The sequence below is a fragment of the Vulpes lagopus genome, chromosome 3 (genome assembly GCF_018345385.1).
Source record: "Vulpes lagopus strain Blue_001 chromosome 3, ASM1834538v1, whole genome shotgun sequence".
Classification (NCBI taxonomy): Eukaryota; Metazoa; Chordata; class Mammalia; order Carnivora; family Canidae; genus Vulpes; species Vulpes lagopus.
In genome coordinates, this window is record NC_054826.1 from 69282986 (window position 1) to 69297425 (window position 14440).

Sequence of the window (14440 nt, forward strand, 5' to 3'; positions counted from 1 at the left end):
CTGCTTTTCGAAACCGGCCTCGCGTCGCTGTCGCCCGGCCGGCCCAAGTTTTTGGTTCACCCTGCGAGTTTCCACTGAAGTCTGAGGCGCACGGCTTGCTTGCTTTAGTCTTTTCTAGGTTTAAGGTAAAGGGTTAAAACTTAGTTCCTGAGACACGGTGAGGAATGAAGCTGGCCAAGGCCGAGCTTCGCACGCTGGATAGTCGCGTCCACCAGCGTAAGTAGAGGATAAAAGAGTTCACTCCTCATCCTCACACCGGTGGACAGCGCCTCTTGGCTCCTTTTCCTACTTCTTGCACCTGTCTCTAGCTGACTGCCCCCCCCCCAACACTTGATCACTTGTACGGTGGTGTAAATTGTCATCCTTAAAGGCATGTGTTCCCCCTGAAAACCCCTGACCTGGGGCGCTGGGGATCAGCCTGTTTGTTTTCTGGCACCACCTGGGCTGCAAAGGTGTCTTGAATTCCTTCTGAACGCTTCGGGTCAAGTGGGCCATTCGCAAAGAGCAGGATGAACATGACTTGGCGGGTCTACGCTTGGGACTTTGGGTTGGAATTTGAGATTCTCACCTACTAGCATGAGCAATTTAGCCTTTCTATAGGCAATGTTCTCATCTTTAAAATGGTAACATTTGTAGGGTTGTAAGACTTATACTGATAAGCTATAAGATAGATGTAAAGTGAGGAGTACCTAGTAGCTCAAAAATACCAGTCCCTGAATGAATGAATGAATGAATGAATGTAGTTCCTTGCATACTAGAAGCCCTTCTACTTTCCACTTTCCTGAAATTCCAGAGCACTGTCACTCTACATCTAGCCTTAACTAAAGACTCCAATAATACATGGCAGATCTAGAGCCAATATTTGGTAGGGCATCTACCACCTGTGCAGTGTGGCGTTAGAACTATCTAAAGGAAAAAAAAAAGGTGGGGATCCCTGGGTGGCTAAGTGGTTTAGCGCCTGCCTTCTGCCCAGGGTATGTGATCCTGGGGCCCGGGGATCGAGTCCTGCATCGGGCTCCCTGCATGGAGCCTGCTTCTCCCTCTGCCTGTCTCTGCGCCCCACCCCGCCCCTCTCTCTCTATCATGAATGAATAAATAAAACCCTTTTTTAAAAATTTAAAAAAAAACTGCCTAAAGGACCTCTCCAAGTTTATAGTAAACCAGGGGGCCTGCCTATACTGAGCCAATTGTGAAAATTTAGGCAAGCAACTTATTTCCTTTCTTAAAAAAAAAAAAAATATATATATATATATACATATATATATATATTACTTATTTAGAGAGGGCGTGTGCTTAAGGGAGCAGAGCAGGGCCAGCAACAGAGGGAGAGTGAAAAGCAGGTTCCCTGCTGAGCAGGGAGCCCAACAGGAAGCTAGATCCCAGGACCCTGGAATCATGACCTGAGCCACCCAGGGCACCCTGTTTCTTCATTCTTTAAAAAAAAAAAGAGGGATCCCTGGGTGGCGAGGCGGTTTGGCGCCTGCCTTTGGCCCAGGGCGCGATCCTGGAGACCCGGGATCGAATCCCACGTCAGGCTCCCGGTGCATGGAGCCTGCTTCTCCCTCTGCCTGTATCTCTGCCTCTCTCTCTCTCTCTGTGACTATCATAAATAAATAAATAAATAAATAAATAAATAAATAAATAAATAAATAAATAAGTAAATAAGTAATTAAGTAAATAAGTAAATAAAAATTAAAAAAAAAAAAGAAAAGAAAAAAAGAATGTTGGAAATGTATCTCTAAGGTCCCATCCAAATCCAAAAGTTGGGGATGCCTGGGTAGTTTGGTTAAGCCTCTGACTCTTGGTTTCTGCTCAGGTCTTGATTTCAGGGTAGTGAGATGCAGCCAGCCCTACCTGGGGCTCCCCACTCCGTTGGAGGCGGCTTGAGATTCTCTTCCTCTGCCCCTTCCTAGCTCACTGGTGCTGGTGCTCACATATGTGCTTGCTTGTGCTCTCTCTCCCTCCCTAAAATAAATAAATCTTTAAATAAATGAATTTTTAAAAAATCTTTAAATCCAAAAGTCGTTGCACTTCAAATTAAACTGAGAAACTGGGATCCCTGGGTAGCGCAGCGGTTTGGCGCCTGCCTTTGGCCCAGGGCGCGATCCTGGAGACCCGGAATCGAATCCCACCTCGGGCTCCTGGTGCATGGAGCCTGCTTCTCCCTCTGCCTGTGTCTCTGCCTCTCTCTCTCTGTGTGTGTGTGTGTGACTATCATGAATAAATAAATAAAATCTTTAAAAAAAATGCCTATTAAAAAAATGCCTATTAAATAAATAAATAAATAAATAAATAAATAAATAAAAATAAACTGAGAAACTTTCCATACTAGTCACTTTTCATTTCCAACAGTGATCCCTTTTGTTCTTGAAGCCCTGGAATCATATTTGAAGTGTTCCTTCAGATTGATGCCTTCTAACCAATTGGTGACTGAATCTTGTTGCCCTTCCTTCCCTCCAACATTCTCCCCAATTCCTAACTACATAGGCACCTCACCATTCCTGGCTAATACTCTTCAGTACATGTTCTCTCCTCTACTTTCTCTTCCTTACCTATAAAATATTTCATAAATTGATTCTCAACCACATTGGTGGGAATGTAATATATGAAATGTTTAGAGTCAGTATCCCATCAAAATTGGGAGAAAATTCGGGGTACTTGGCTGGCTCAGTTAACAGAGCAAGTAACTCTTAATCTTGGGATTTTTTTTTTTTTTTAGATTTTATTTATTTATCCATGAGAGATACACAGAAAGAGAGGCAGAGACATAGGCAGAGGGAGACACAGACTCCCTGCAGGGAGCCTGATGTGGGACTCAATCATGGGACCCCGGGATCACACCCTGAGCTAAGGCAGATGCTCAACTGCTGAGCCACCCAGTCATTCCTAATCTTGAGGTTCTGAGTTTAAGCCCCAGCTTGGGTGTAGAGATTACTTAACAACAAGAACAACAAAAACCTACTAAATAAAACAGTTTATGTTTAAAAAAATTGAGAGAGAAAAAAAATTGAGAGAGTGCCCCCCGGGTGGCTCAGGTCATGATCCCAGGGTCCTGGGATCTAGCCGCATATCAGGCTCCCTGCTCAGTGGAGCTCTGCTCCCTGCTCTTGCTCTTTCTAGCTATCTCTGTCTCTCTCTCTCTCAAATAAATAAATAAAATATCTAAAAAAATAAAATAGACATTTGACTATCCAAAAATTTAAAATATATTCAAATTTATTAGAAGTCAGAGAGATGCAAGTAAAATGAGGTACGATTTTTCACTTCTTAATAGGTAAATCAAACAAATTTTATTGTTACCATCTATTGCTTACCAAGCTATGGAGAAACTGATACTTTCATAGGTGTGCATTGCTATCAGAGTATTGGAAAGTAATCTGGAATATTTATTAAAATTATAAATACACGCATACGTTTCAATCCAAAATCCCATTTATTAACAAAAATGTAAGACTATGACTGCAAGAATGTTTATTATGGTATTGATGTTGCAGAGAAAAAAGTAAAGTAACAATCCAGATGTCTTCAATAGGAAAACTTGATCAAATTATGGTGTACACCTACTATGGCCTATTATGCAATCATTGAGAAGATCTATAACTGATCTTGAGAAATGTTTATGTGACAAAGCATGTTGTACAAAAATGTGTGTATTATGATCTTTTTATTATTTTTTTATTTTTTAAAGATTTTATTTATTCATTCATGAGAGACACACAGAGAGAAAGGCAGAGACACAAGGCAGAGGGAGAAACAGGCTCCATGGGGGGAGCCTGACCCCGGGTCTCCAGGACCACACCCTGGGCCAAAGGCAGCGCTAAACCCCTGAGCCACCCGGGCTGCTCCTGATCTTTTTTTATTCAATAATTACCCCTTATTTTTAAAACCTCTATATACCTATATACAAACCTATTTATAAGCTCTATTTATAAATATGGGTATAGAGGCTTGGGAAAAGTATAGAAAGTTACTTGTCAAAATGTTAACATTTTAATATCCTTGACAGAGAGGGTAGGCATAAAAGAATCGAGGACATGTCAATAAATATTCCTTGCTAAAATTTCACACATTAAAATGAGCGTTTATATATATAAGTAAATGATTTTTAATGAAATATTTAATTTAATAAATATAATATATAGATATAATAAATGTATAGTATATAATAATTTGTGTAATATATGATAATAAGTATGATATATACTGATTTACTAGTCAATATAATAATAATTTAAAATAAATAATAATTAAAAGAAAAATGGAAAAAAAAATGGAACCATTTTTTGAAACTACAACCAAGGACTCCTGGGTGGCTCAGCAGTTGAGCATCTGCCTTCTCTCATGCCCTGATCCTGGGGTGGAAAGATCGAGTCCCCCACTGGGCTTCCTGTAGGGAGCCCACTTCTCCCTCTTCCTGTGTCTCTGCCTCTCACTCTGTGTCTCTCATGAATAAATAAATAAAATCTTAAAACAAAACAAAACAAACCTACAACCTGAGTGCTACACTCTGGGTTCTGGAGATTTCATCAAGCCCCTCCTACCCTCTGAGACTTAAGTGGTGGCTGACTTTCCTGTCTTCTATTGCTTGTTTTTAAATTTGCTAGGTATAACCACAAGTTTGGCAGATGTTATTTGATGGTTTCGTGTATATTAGTCTTCTTTAAAAGATTTTTTTTATTTATTCATTTGAGAGACAGACAGACAAAAAGAGCACAGGCAGGGAGAGAAGGAGAGGCTGATTCCCCACCAAGCTGTGATCCTGACTGTGGGACTGGACCCTAGGACCTAGAGATCATGACCTGAGCCAAAGGCATACACCCACCCATCTGAACCACCCAGGTGCCCCTTTATTTTGTCTTTTTGATTAGTTTATAACATAAGTATTGTACTTCCATGCAAAACTTAGTATTCTATACATTATCAAATACCATTTGGGTAGATGTGTGGGATATCCAAACTAAAGCAAATAGTAACGGTAGTGCAGCCTGCCTTCCTCCAACAATATAAAGACCTAGACCAGTGGTTCTCAACTGGGGCAATTTTGCCCCCTATCCTCCAGAGGAATTTTGACAATCTGAAGACATTTTTTTGGTTGTCATAACTCCATGGAGGAGGGAGGGATGGACTACTGACATTCAGCAGATAGAGGCTAATGATACTACTAAACATTCTTTAATACAGAGGGCAGCCCCCAACAACAAAGAATTTTCCAGCCAAAATGAGAGCAGTGACACAATTCGGAAACTAGGATGTCAACCATAAGGACAAGTAGTACTGGTTGAGACTCTAAGGGACAAAGATTCCCAAGGGGATGAAGGGGCAAGCTTTTATTAGCAAGGTTGGGTTAAAAAGTAGCATAGGCAGTGGGGTGCCTGGCTGGTTCAGTTGGTAGTGCACCTAACTCTTGATCTTGGGGTTGTGAGTTCAAAGCCCCATGTTGGGTATAGAGATTACTTAAAAAAAAAAGAAAAGAAAAGAAAGAAAAAGCATAGAGAGTGATTCTCAAACTTTGGTTTTTAGCAGCAGAATTTATCTGTTTAATGATCTTAACTCTATTACAAAATACAGATACATTTCTTTTAATATGTATTAAAGGACTTTCAACAATAAGATAAAGAGTTCACAGAGAAGGGAATGCAAGTAGCTTTTTTTTTTTTTTTTAAGATTTTATTTATTTATTCATGAGTGACACATAGAGAGAGAGAGAGGCAGAGACACAGGCAGAGGGAGAAGCAGGCTCCATGCAGGGAGCCCGATGTGGGACTCAATCCTGGGTCTCCAGGATCATACCCTGGGCTGAAGGCGATGCTAAACCACTGAGCCACCCGGGTGCCCGCAAGTAGCTTTTAAACATGTGAAAGAGAAAGGAAAGACAAAAATAAATATGTGAAAGATGTAAAACCTTACTCATAAATTCACAATGAAATGCTATTTTTCACATATCAAGATCAAGGTAGTAAGGAATCAAAATGTGACCATATGTTACATTGAAAAGGATGCGAAGTGGGCAGCCCGGGTGGCTCAGCACTTTAGCACTGCCTTCAGCCCAGGGCGTGATCCTGGGGACTCAGGATCGAGTCCCACGTCAGGATCCCTGCTTGGAGCCTGCTTCTCCCTCTGTCTGTGTCTCTGCTTCTCTCTCTCTGTGCTCTCATGAATAAATAAATAAAATCTTAAAAAAAAAAAAAAAAAAAAAGGATGTGAAGAGCCAGGCCCACTTGTATAGTAATAGTAAAAATGTAAATTCGAAAAAAAGTGAAAATTGGTACAACCGCATGGAGGGCAATTTGGCACTATTTATCAAAATGTAAAATGCATATGCCTTTTAATCTGACAATTCCAATTCTAGAAATATATTTTAGAGATATTCTTGCATACATGTAAAATAACATATATGCAAGAACATTCACTGTGCCATTGTTTGTTAGCAAAAAGTTGGAAATACACTAATTGTCCACGAGTGAGGGACTGGTTAAACATTTAACCAGTACATATGTTTATATGTATGTAAATTATCACTTAAACTCAGGAAATGGGTAAACTCCCAGAAATTGCTTCTGGGGGAGCAAATGGGAGACTAAAAGGCAAAGGTATAAAGGAGTTTTGTTTTTGTTTTTTTTTTTTACTGTAAAATCTTTTGTGTGCTCTGAAGCCTTCACCATGTGCATCACTAAATATCATACATGCGTGTGTTAGTATGTCATATATTACATATCTTAAATACATAAAAAGAAGGCTGTTCTCTTTGAAGCAGACGACCCAAGTTCCCACCACAGCATCTCTCAAGACATCACTAAGAAGATTTAGGGTCCTAAAAAAACATAGTAAGAAAGCCACTGTTAGATTTGTATTAGGGTAGACTAATTGCTATAATAATAATCCATGGATTCCAATGGCTACATGCACCAAAACTTACTTCTCATTCATATAACAATCCTATACCACTGCTCTTCATCAGGTGGCTTTTGGAGTCAACTTTCCTTTGAAAAGTGAACAAGAGTTCTATCTTGTAGCTCTGCCACTGGACAGGCAAAGGAAATTAAGTAACTAATATCTGTTGAAAGGTTTTATGGGCCAGTCCTGGAATAGACACTACTCCTTGTCCCATTCAACTACCTAAAAAGAATCAAGTGGCTACAAACCAGGAATCCTGGGAAATTATATCCTTCAAGGTGACAGAATAAAGTTGAGGGCAAACAAAAGACGATGGTGAGGATCCACTCATTATAAGTTTTTTTTTTTCCATTTAAGACATGAAATACTTTATTCAAACCCTCCAGAGAAATGCACAATTTGCATCCGTAACAGATCATCATTTTTTAAAGTATAGGTCAGTTATTGTATATGAGAGTACATGCTGCCACATACAAATTAACTGATTGGAGTACAAATTTTCAATGTTCAAAACAGAATAAGTCTCCCTGTAAAAGCAGTACCTTTGTGATATTTTTTTTGTTGTTGTTGTGGGGTGAGCAGCAGACGGAAAGAGAGAGAAACAAATCTTTTTTAAAAAAAAGAATTATTGGGGATCTCTGGGTGGCTCAGCGGTTTGGCGCCTGCCTTTGGCCCAGGGCGTGATCCTGGAGTCCCGGGATCGAGTCCCACGTCAGGCTCCCGGCATGGAGCCTGCTTCTCCCTCTGCCGGTATCTCTGCCTCTTTCTCTCTCTCTCTCTCTCTCTCTCTCTCTCTCTCTGTGTGTCTATCATAAGTAAATAAATAAATCTTAAAAAAAAAAAAAGGGCACCATGATAGTCATGTGCCAAATTGTTAAAAAAAAAAAAAAAAAAGAATTATTTTTTTGAGAGAGAAAGAGAGCAAACAAGTGGAGGGGAGAGGGAGAGAATCTCAAACAGACTCCCCACTGAGCTTAGAGCCTAACTTGGGGCTTGATCTCACAGTCCTGAGATCATGACCTCCTAAGCCCAAATCAAGAGCTGAAAACTTAACAGACTGAGCCACCCAAGTGTCCCACCTTTGTGACATTTTTAACTTTAGTATTCTTCTTCTCCTTCACCTTCTCCTCTTATAGAATCCACACCAACCTTCTCATAATTCTTCTCAAGGGTAGCCATGTTCTCACAGGCCTCAGAAAACTCTTCGTTCCCCATGCCCTCAGCCACATATCAGTGAACAAAAGCACACTTGGCATACATCAGGTCAGATTTGTGGTCCAGATGAGCCCAGGCCTCAGCAATGGCTGTGATGTTGCTCAGCATGCTCACAGCTCACTGTAATTTGGCCAGGTCTGCACCAGGTCTCACAGTGGGAGGGTGGCAATTAATGCCAACTTTGAAGCCAGGCAGGCACCAGTCCACAAACTGGATGGTATGCTTGATCTTGACAGTGGCAACGGCAACATTGACATCTTTGGGAACCACCTCACCATGGTACAATGTCCAGGAAGCCATATATTTACCATGACAAGGGTCACATTTCACCATCCGGTTGGCTGGCTCAAAGCATGCTTTGGTGATCTCTGCTACAGCAAGCTGTTCATGGTAGGCTTTCTCAGCAGAGATGACAGAAGCATATGTGGCCAGATGGAGTGGATGTGAGGATAGGGCACCACCTTGGTCTGGAATTCTCTCAGATGAACATTCAGGGCCCCATCAAATTTGAGGGAAGCAGTGATGGAGGACACAATTTGACCTATCAACCTATTTAGGTTAGTGTGGTTTGGAAGTTCAATATGGAGGTTTCTACAATACGTGTCATAGTTGGCCTCATTGTCTACCATGAAGGCCCAATCAGAGTGCTCCAGGGTGGTGTGGGCAGTGAGGATGGAATCGTAGGGCTCAAAGATAGCTGTGGAAACCCAGGGCAGTTGGGTAAATGGAGAAGTCCAGCTTGGACTTCTTGCCACAATCGAAAGAGACATTCCATCAGCAGGGAGGTGAACCCAGAACCAATTCCCCCTCCAAAGCTATGGAATATCAAGAAGCCCTGAAGACCTGTGCACTGGTTGCCCAGTTTCCAAATTTGGTCTAAGGCAAAGTCAATGATCTCCTTGCCAATGATGTAGTGCCTTCAGAAATAGTTATCGGCATCATCTTCCTTGCCAGTGAAGAACTGCTCAGGGTGGAAGAGGTGGCAGTAGGTGCTAATGCGAATTTCATCAATGACTCTGAGTTCCAGGTCTACAAATATCACCCTAGGCACATGCTTGCCAGCACCCATCTCACTGAAGAGGGTGTTAAAAGAGTCATCTCCTCCCACAATGGTCTTATCCCAGCAGACATTACCAATTTGGACACCAGCCTGGCCAACATGGATGGAGATGCATTCACACATGGTTGCTGCTTTGTGGCTACTGAGCAGATGGTGGAGACATTGTTGCTTCTTATAGTGTGACTCAGGTAGTCAATGTAGGGGAAAGTCCACTTATTATAACTTTGTAAAGAGTTTCCAGGAGCTCCTGAGTGGCTCAGTTAGCTAAGCATCTGACTCTTGATTTCAGCTCAGGTCATGATCACAGTCATGAGATCAAGACTTGCATTGGGTGCCATGCTCAGCAGAGAGTCTGTTTGAGGTTCTCTCTGTCTCTCCATTTGCCTTCTCTCTCTCACAATGTGTAAATAAATCTTTAAAAAAAAGTTTAAAAAAAGTTTCTATCTAGCTTTCGATGGAATGGATCCACCTCTTCTATGGTGTCTTTTGATGAACAAAAGCCTTAATCTTATGTAGGCTAATTTATCAGTCTTGTTCTTTGTATTGGGTTGTTTGTTTTCTTCTCTCTTTTTTTTACTGAGCTATAGTTGACATATACCATTGTATTAGTTTTAGGTGTACACCATAATGATTTGATATATGCATATATTCCAAAATGATTATCAGAATGAGTTTCGTTAACATTTACCACCATACAAAGTCACAAAATTTTGCATGTATGTGTGTGATGAGAACTTTTAGGGGCACCTGGGTGGCTCAGCATTTGAGCATCTGCCTTTGGGTCAGCGCGTGATCCTAGAACTTTTAGATTTACTTTCTTAGCAATTTTCAAATATATAATACAGTTTTGTTAACTACAGTCACCATGCTATACATTATATCCCCAGGACTTATAACTGGAAGTTTATGCCTTTTGACCACCTTCACTCATTTTGCCTACCCCCTGCTTCTGGTAACCATTAATCTGTTCTGTTTTTATGAATTTGGTTTGGGGGCGCTGGGGTGGCTCAGTGGTTGAGTATCTGCCTTTGGTTCAGGTCGTGATCCCAGGGTCCTGGGATCAAGTCCCACATCAGGCTCCTGCAGGGAGCCTACTTCTTCTGCCTGTGTCTCTGTGTCTCTCATGAATAAGCAAATGAAATCTTAAAAAAAAAGAAAGAAAGAAAGAAAGAAAGAAAGAATTTGGTTTGGTTTTAGATTTCACATGTAAATGAAATCCTACAATACTAATCTTTTTTCTGACTTCTTTCATTTAGCATAACATCCTCAAGGTCCATCCATGTTGTTGCAGGATTTTCTTCTTTTTATGGCTGAGTAATATTCCACATATATCATATTTTCACATTTTCTTTATCCATTCATCCCTCAGTGAACACTTAGGTTGTTTCCTTGTTTTTGCTGCTGTAAATAATGCTTCAGTGAGTATGAGTGTGCAGATACCTTTTGAGATAGTGATTTCGTTTTCTATGGATAAATATCCAAAAGTGGAATTGCTAGATTATTTGTTAGTTCTATTTTCACTTTATTGAGGAACATCCATTATGTTTCCTATTGTAGCTGCATTCCTAAATGTACACAAGGGTTCCCATTTCTCCACATCTTTGCCAACACTTATTATTGTTTATCTTTTTCTTAAGATTTTATTTATTTATTCATGAGAGACACAGAAAGAGACAGAGAGAGAGAAGCAGAGACATAGGCAGAGGGAGAAACAGGCTCCATGCAGGAAGCCTGATGCAGGACTCGATCCCGGGACTCTGGGATCTCGCTCTGAGCCAAAGGCAGACCCTCAGGTGTCCCTATTGCCTGAGCCACCCAGGCATCCCTATTGCTTATCTTTTTGATGATAGTCATTCTAACAGGTGTGAGGTGATATCTCTTTGTGGTTTTGATTTGCATTTCCCTGATGGTGAGTGATGTTGAACACTTTTTCATGTACCTCTTGGCCATCTGTATGGTTTTTTTTGGAAAAATATCTATTCAGATCCTCTGCCCAGTCTCTCTCTTTTTTTTTTTTTTTTTTAGATTTTATTTATTTATTCATGAGGGACACAGAGAAAGGCAGAGACATAGGCAGAGGGAGAAGCAAGGTCCATGTAGGAGCTCGATGTGGGACTCAATCCCAGAACTCTGGGACCACATGGTGGGACAAAGGCAGACACTCAACCGCTGAGTCACCCAGACATCCCCTCACAAACAATTGAATTAAAAAATGGGCAGAGATGGGGCGCCCGGGTGGCTCAGGGGTTTGGTGCCTGCCTTTGGCCCAGGGCGTGATCCTGGAGACCCAGGATTGAGTCCCATGTCAGGCTCCCTGCATGGAGCCTGCTTCTTCCTTTGCCTGTGTCTCTGCCTCTCTCTCTCTCTCTCTGTGTCTGTCATGAATAAATAAATAAAATCTTAAAAAATAATAAAAATAATAAATTAATTTTTTAAAAAAATAAATAAAATAAAAATTTTAAATGGACAGAGGGGACTCCTGGGTGGCTCAGCGGTTGAGTGCCTGCCTTCGGCCCAGGGCATAATCCTTGGGTCCTGGTATCAAGTCCCACATCAGGCTCTCTGCATGGAGCCTGCTTCTCTCTCTGCTTATGTCTCTGCCCCATCTCTCTCTGTGTCTCTCATGAATAAATAAATAAACTCTCTTAAAAAATAAAAATAAAATAAATTGTGGGTTTTTTTTAATTGTATGCATTTATTTTTTACTTTTTTTTAAAAAAGATTTTATTTATTTATTCATGATAGTCACACGGAGAGAGAGAGGCAGAGACACAGGCAGAGGGAGAAGCAGGCTCCATGCAGGGAGCCCGACGTGGGACTCAATCCCAGGTCTCCAGGATCGCGCCCTGGGCCAAAGGCAGGTGCTAAACCACTGTGCCACCCAGGGATCCCCTTTTTTACTTTTTTAAAATACATATTTTGGATAGTAACCTCTTATCAGATATATGATTTATGATTTTTTTTTCTATTCCATAGGTTACCTTTTCATCTCATTGATGGTTTTCCTTGCTATACAGAAGGTTTTTAGTTTGATATAGTCCCACTTGTTTGTTTTTGCTTTTGTTGCCTTTGCTATTGGTGTCAAATCTAAAAAATCATCTCTAGGGCAGGCCCCGTGGCCCAGTGGTTTAGCGCCACCTTCAGCCCGGGGTGTGATCCTGGAGACCCGGGATCAAGTCCCACATCCAGTCCCACATTGAGTCCCACATCGGGCTCCCTGCATGGAGCCTGCTTCTCCCTCTCCCTCTGCCTATGTCTCTGCTTCTCTCTCTCTCTCTCTCTGTCTGTCATGAATAAAAAAATAAAATCTTTTAAAAAAATCATCTCTAAGACTGTTGTCTAGGAGGTTTACTCCCCCTATGTTTTCATCTAGGAAGTTTATGGTTCAAGTTTTATGTTCAAGTCTTTAATCCATTTTGAGTTGAAATTATGTATGGTAAAAGATAGTGGTCCAGTTTTATTTTTTGCATGTGGCTGTCCAGTTTTCCCAATACCATTTATTGAAGAAACTATTCTTTCCCTACTGTATATTCTTGGCTTTTTTGTCATAGTGTTTTGCTGTGTCTTATAAGATCTCTATATATTTCGGATTAAAGTCCTTTGTTGGATATGCGATTTGCAAATATTTATCGTAGTCTGCAGTTTGTCTTTCATTCTCTTTTTTTTTTTTTAATTTTTATTTATTTATGATAGTCACAGAGAGAGAGAGAGAGAGAGACAGAGACACAGGCAGAGGGAAAAGCAGGCTCCATGCAGGGAGCCTGACGTGGGACTCTAGGGACTCGATCCCGGGTCTCCAGGATCAGGCCCTGGGCTGAAGGTGGCGCTTAACTGCTGAGCCACCTGGGCTGCTCTCTTCCAGAAGTTTTGTAGTTGTTCACTTACATTTAAGTCCACTTCATTTGGGCTAGTTTTTTTTTTTTTAAGATTTTTATTTATTTATTCATGAGAGACACAGAGAAGAGAAGCAGATTCATAGGCAGAGGGACAAGCAGACTCCTTACAGGGAGCCTGATGCAGGATTCAGTTCCAGGACCCTGGAATTATGACCTGAGCCAAAGGCAGATGCTTAACCACTGAGCCACCCAGGCGTTCCACAGTATATAGATCTTGCACATATTTTGTTAGATATAAACCTAAATATCTCATTTTTGGTGGGCTATGGGTACTTTTAAAATTTCAAATTCTAATTGGTCATTCCTAGAATATAAAAATATAGTTGATGGGGCTACTACCTTCCACTCAGGTCATGACCCCAAGGAACAGAGAGCCTGCTTCTCCCTCTCCCTCTGCCTGCTGCTCCCTGTCCCTCCCCCCCCCAGTTGTGCGGGTGCACACACTCTCTCTCTCTCTCTCTGTTAAATAAAAATAAAGAAGTAAGTAATCTTTAAAAGGAAAAAACATTTGAATTTTAATGTTAAGCTAGTAATCTATGACTTCACTAAACTCACTGGTTCTAGGAGGTGCTTTTTTGTTTGTTTTCAGATTTTATTTATTTATTTGAGAGAAAGAGATCATGAGCAGGGGGAGGGGCAAAGGGAGATGGAGAAACAGGCTCCACACTGAGTAGGGAGCCTGATACGGGGCTCCACCCCAGGACTCCAGGATCACAACCTGAGCCAAAGGCAAATGCTTAATGAACTGAGCCACCTAGGCACCCCTGGTTCTTTCTTTCTTTTTTTTTTTTTTAAGATTTATTTATTTATTTATGAGAGAGAAGAGAGAGAGAGGCAGAGACACAGGAGCAGGCTCCATGCCAGGAGCTTGATGTGGGACTCGATCCCAGGACTCCAGGATCGCACCCTGGGCCAAAGGCAGGCGCCAAACCACTGAGCCACCCAGGGATCCCTGGAACCCCTGGTTCTAACAGCTTTTTGGTAGATTATTTGATATTGTCTACATAGACAATCAGGTTATCTGAGATTAGAGACTGTTTTATTCTTTCTTTTCATATCGGTATGCCTTTTCCTGTTCTTGCCTTATTGTATGGGTTATAATTTCCAATACAATGATTAATGTGAGTAATGAGAGCAGACATCCTTGTCTTCTTCATATATTAGGAAGAAACATTTAGTCTTTCCTATTATGTGTAATATTAGCTGCAATGTTTTGTAGACTTTCTCTCTCAGGAGAAGGAAGTTTCTTTTATCCCTAGTTTGCTGAGAGTTGTTTTTTAGATTTCTTTTTTTAAATGTATTCATTTGAGAGAGAAATACAGCAAGAGCATGAGCAGGGTGTAGGGTTAGAGAGAGAGGGAGAAGCAGACTCCCC

General features: G+C 41.0%; 1 pseudogene; it reads right to left on the minus strand.

The window, feature by feature from the left end:
- Window positions 1–7992: 7992 nt before the first annotated feature.
- Window positions 7993–9292, minus strand: LOC121486135 (annotated as a pseudogene).
- Between the last annotated feature and the right edge of the window lie 5148 nt (window positions 9293–14440).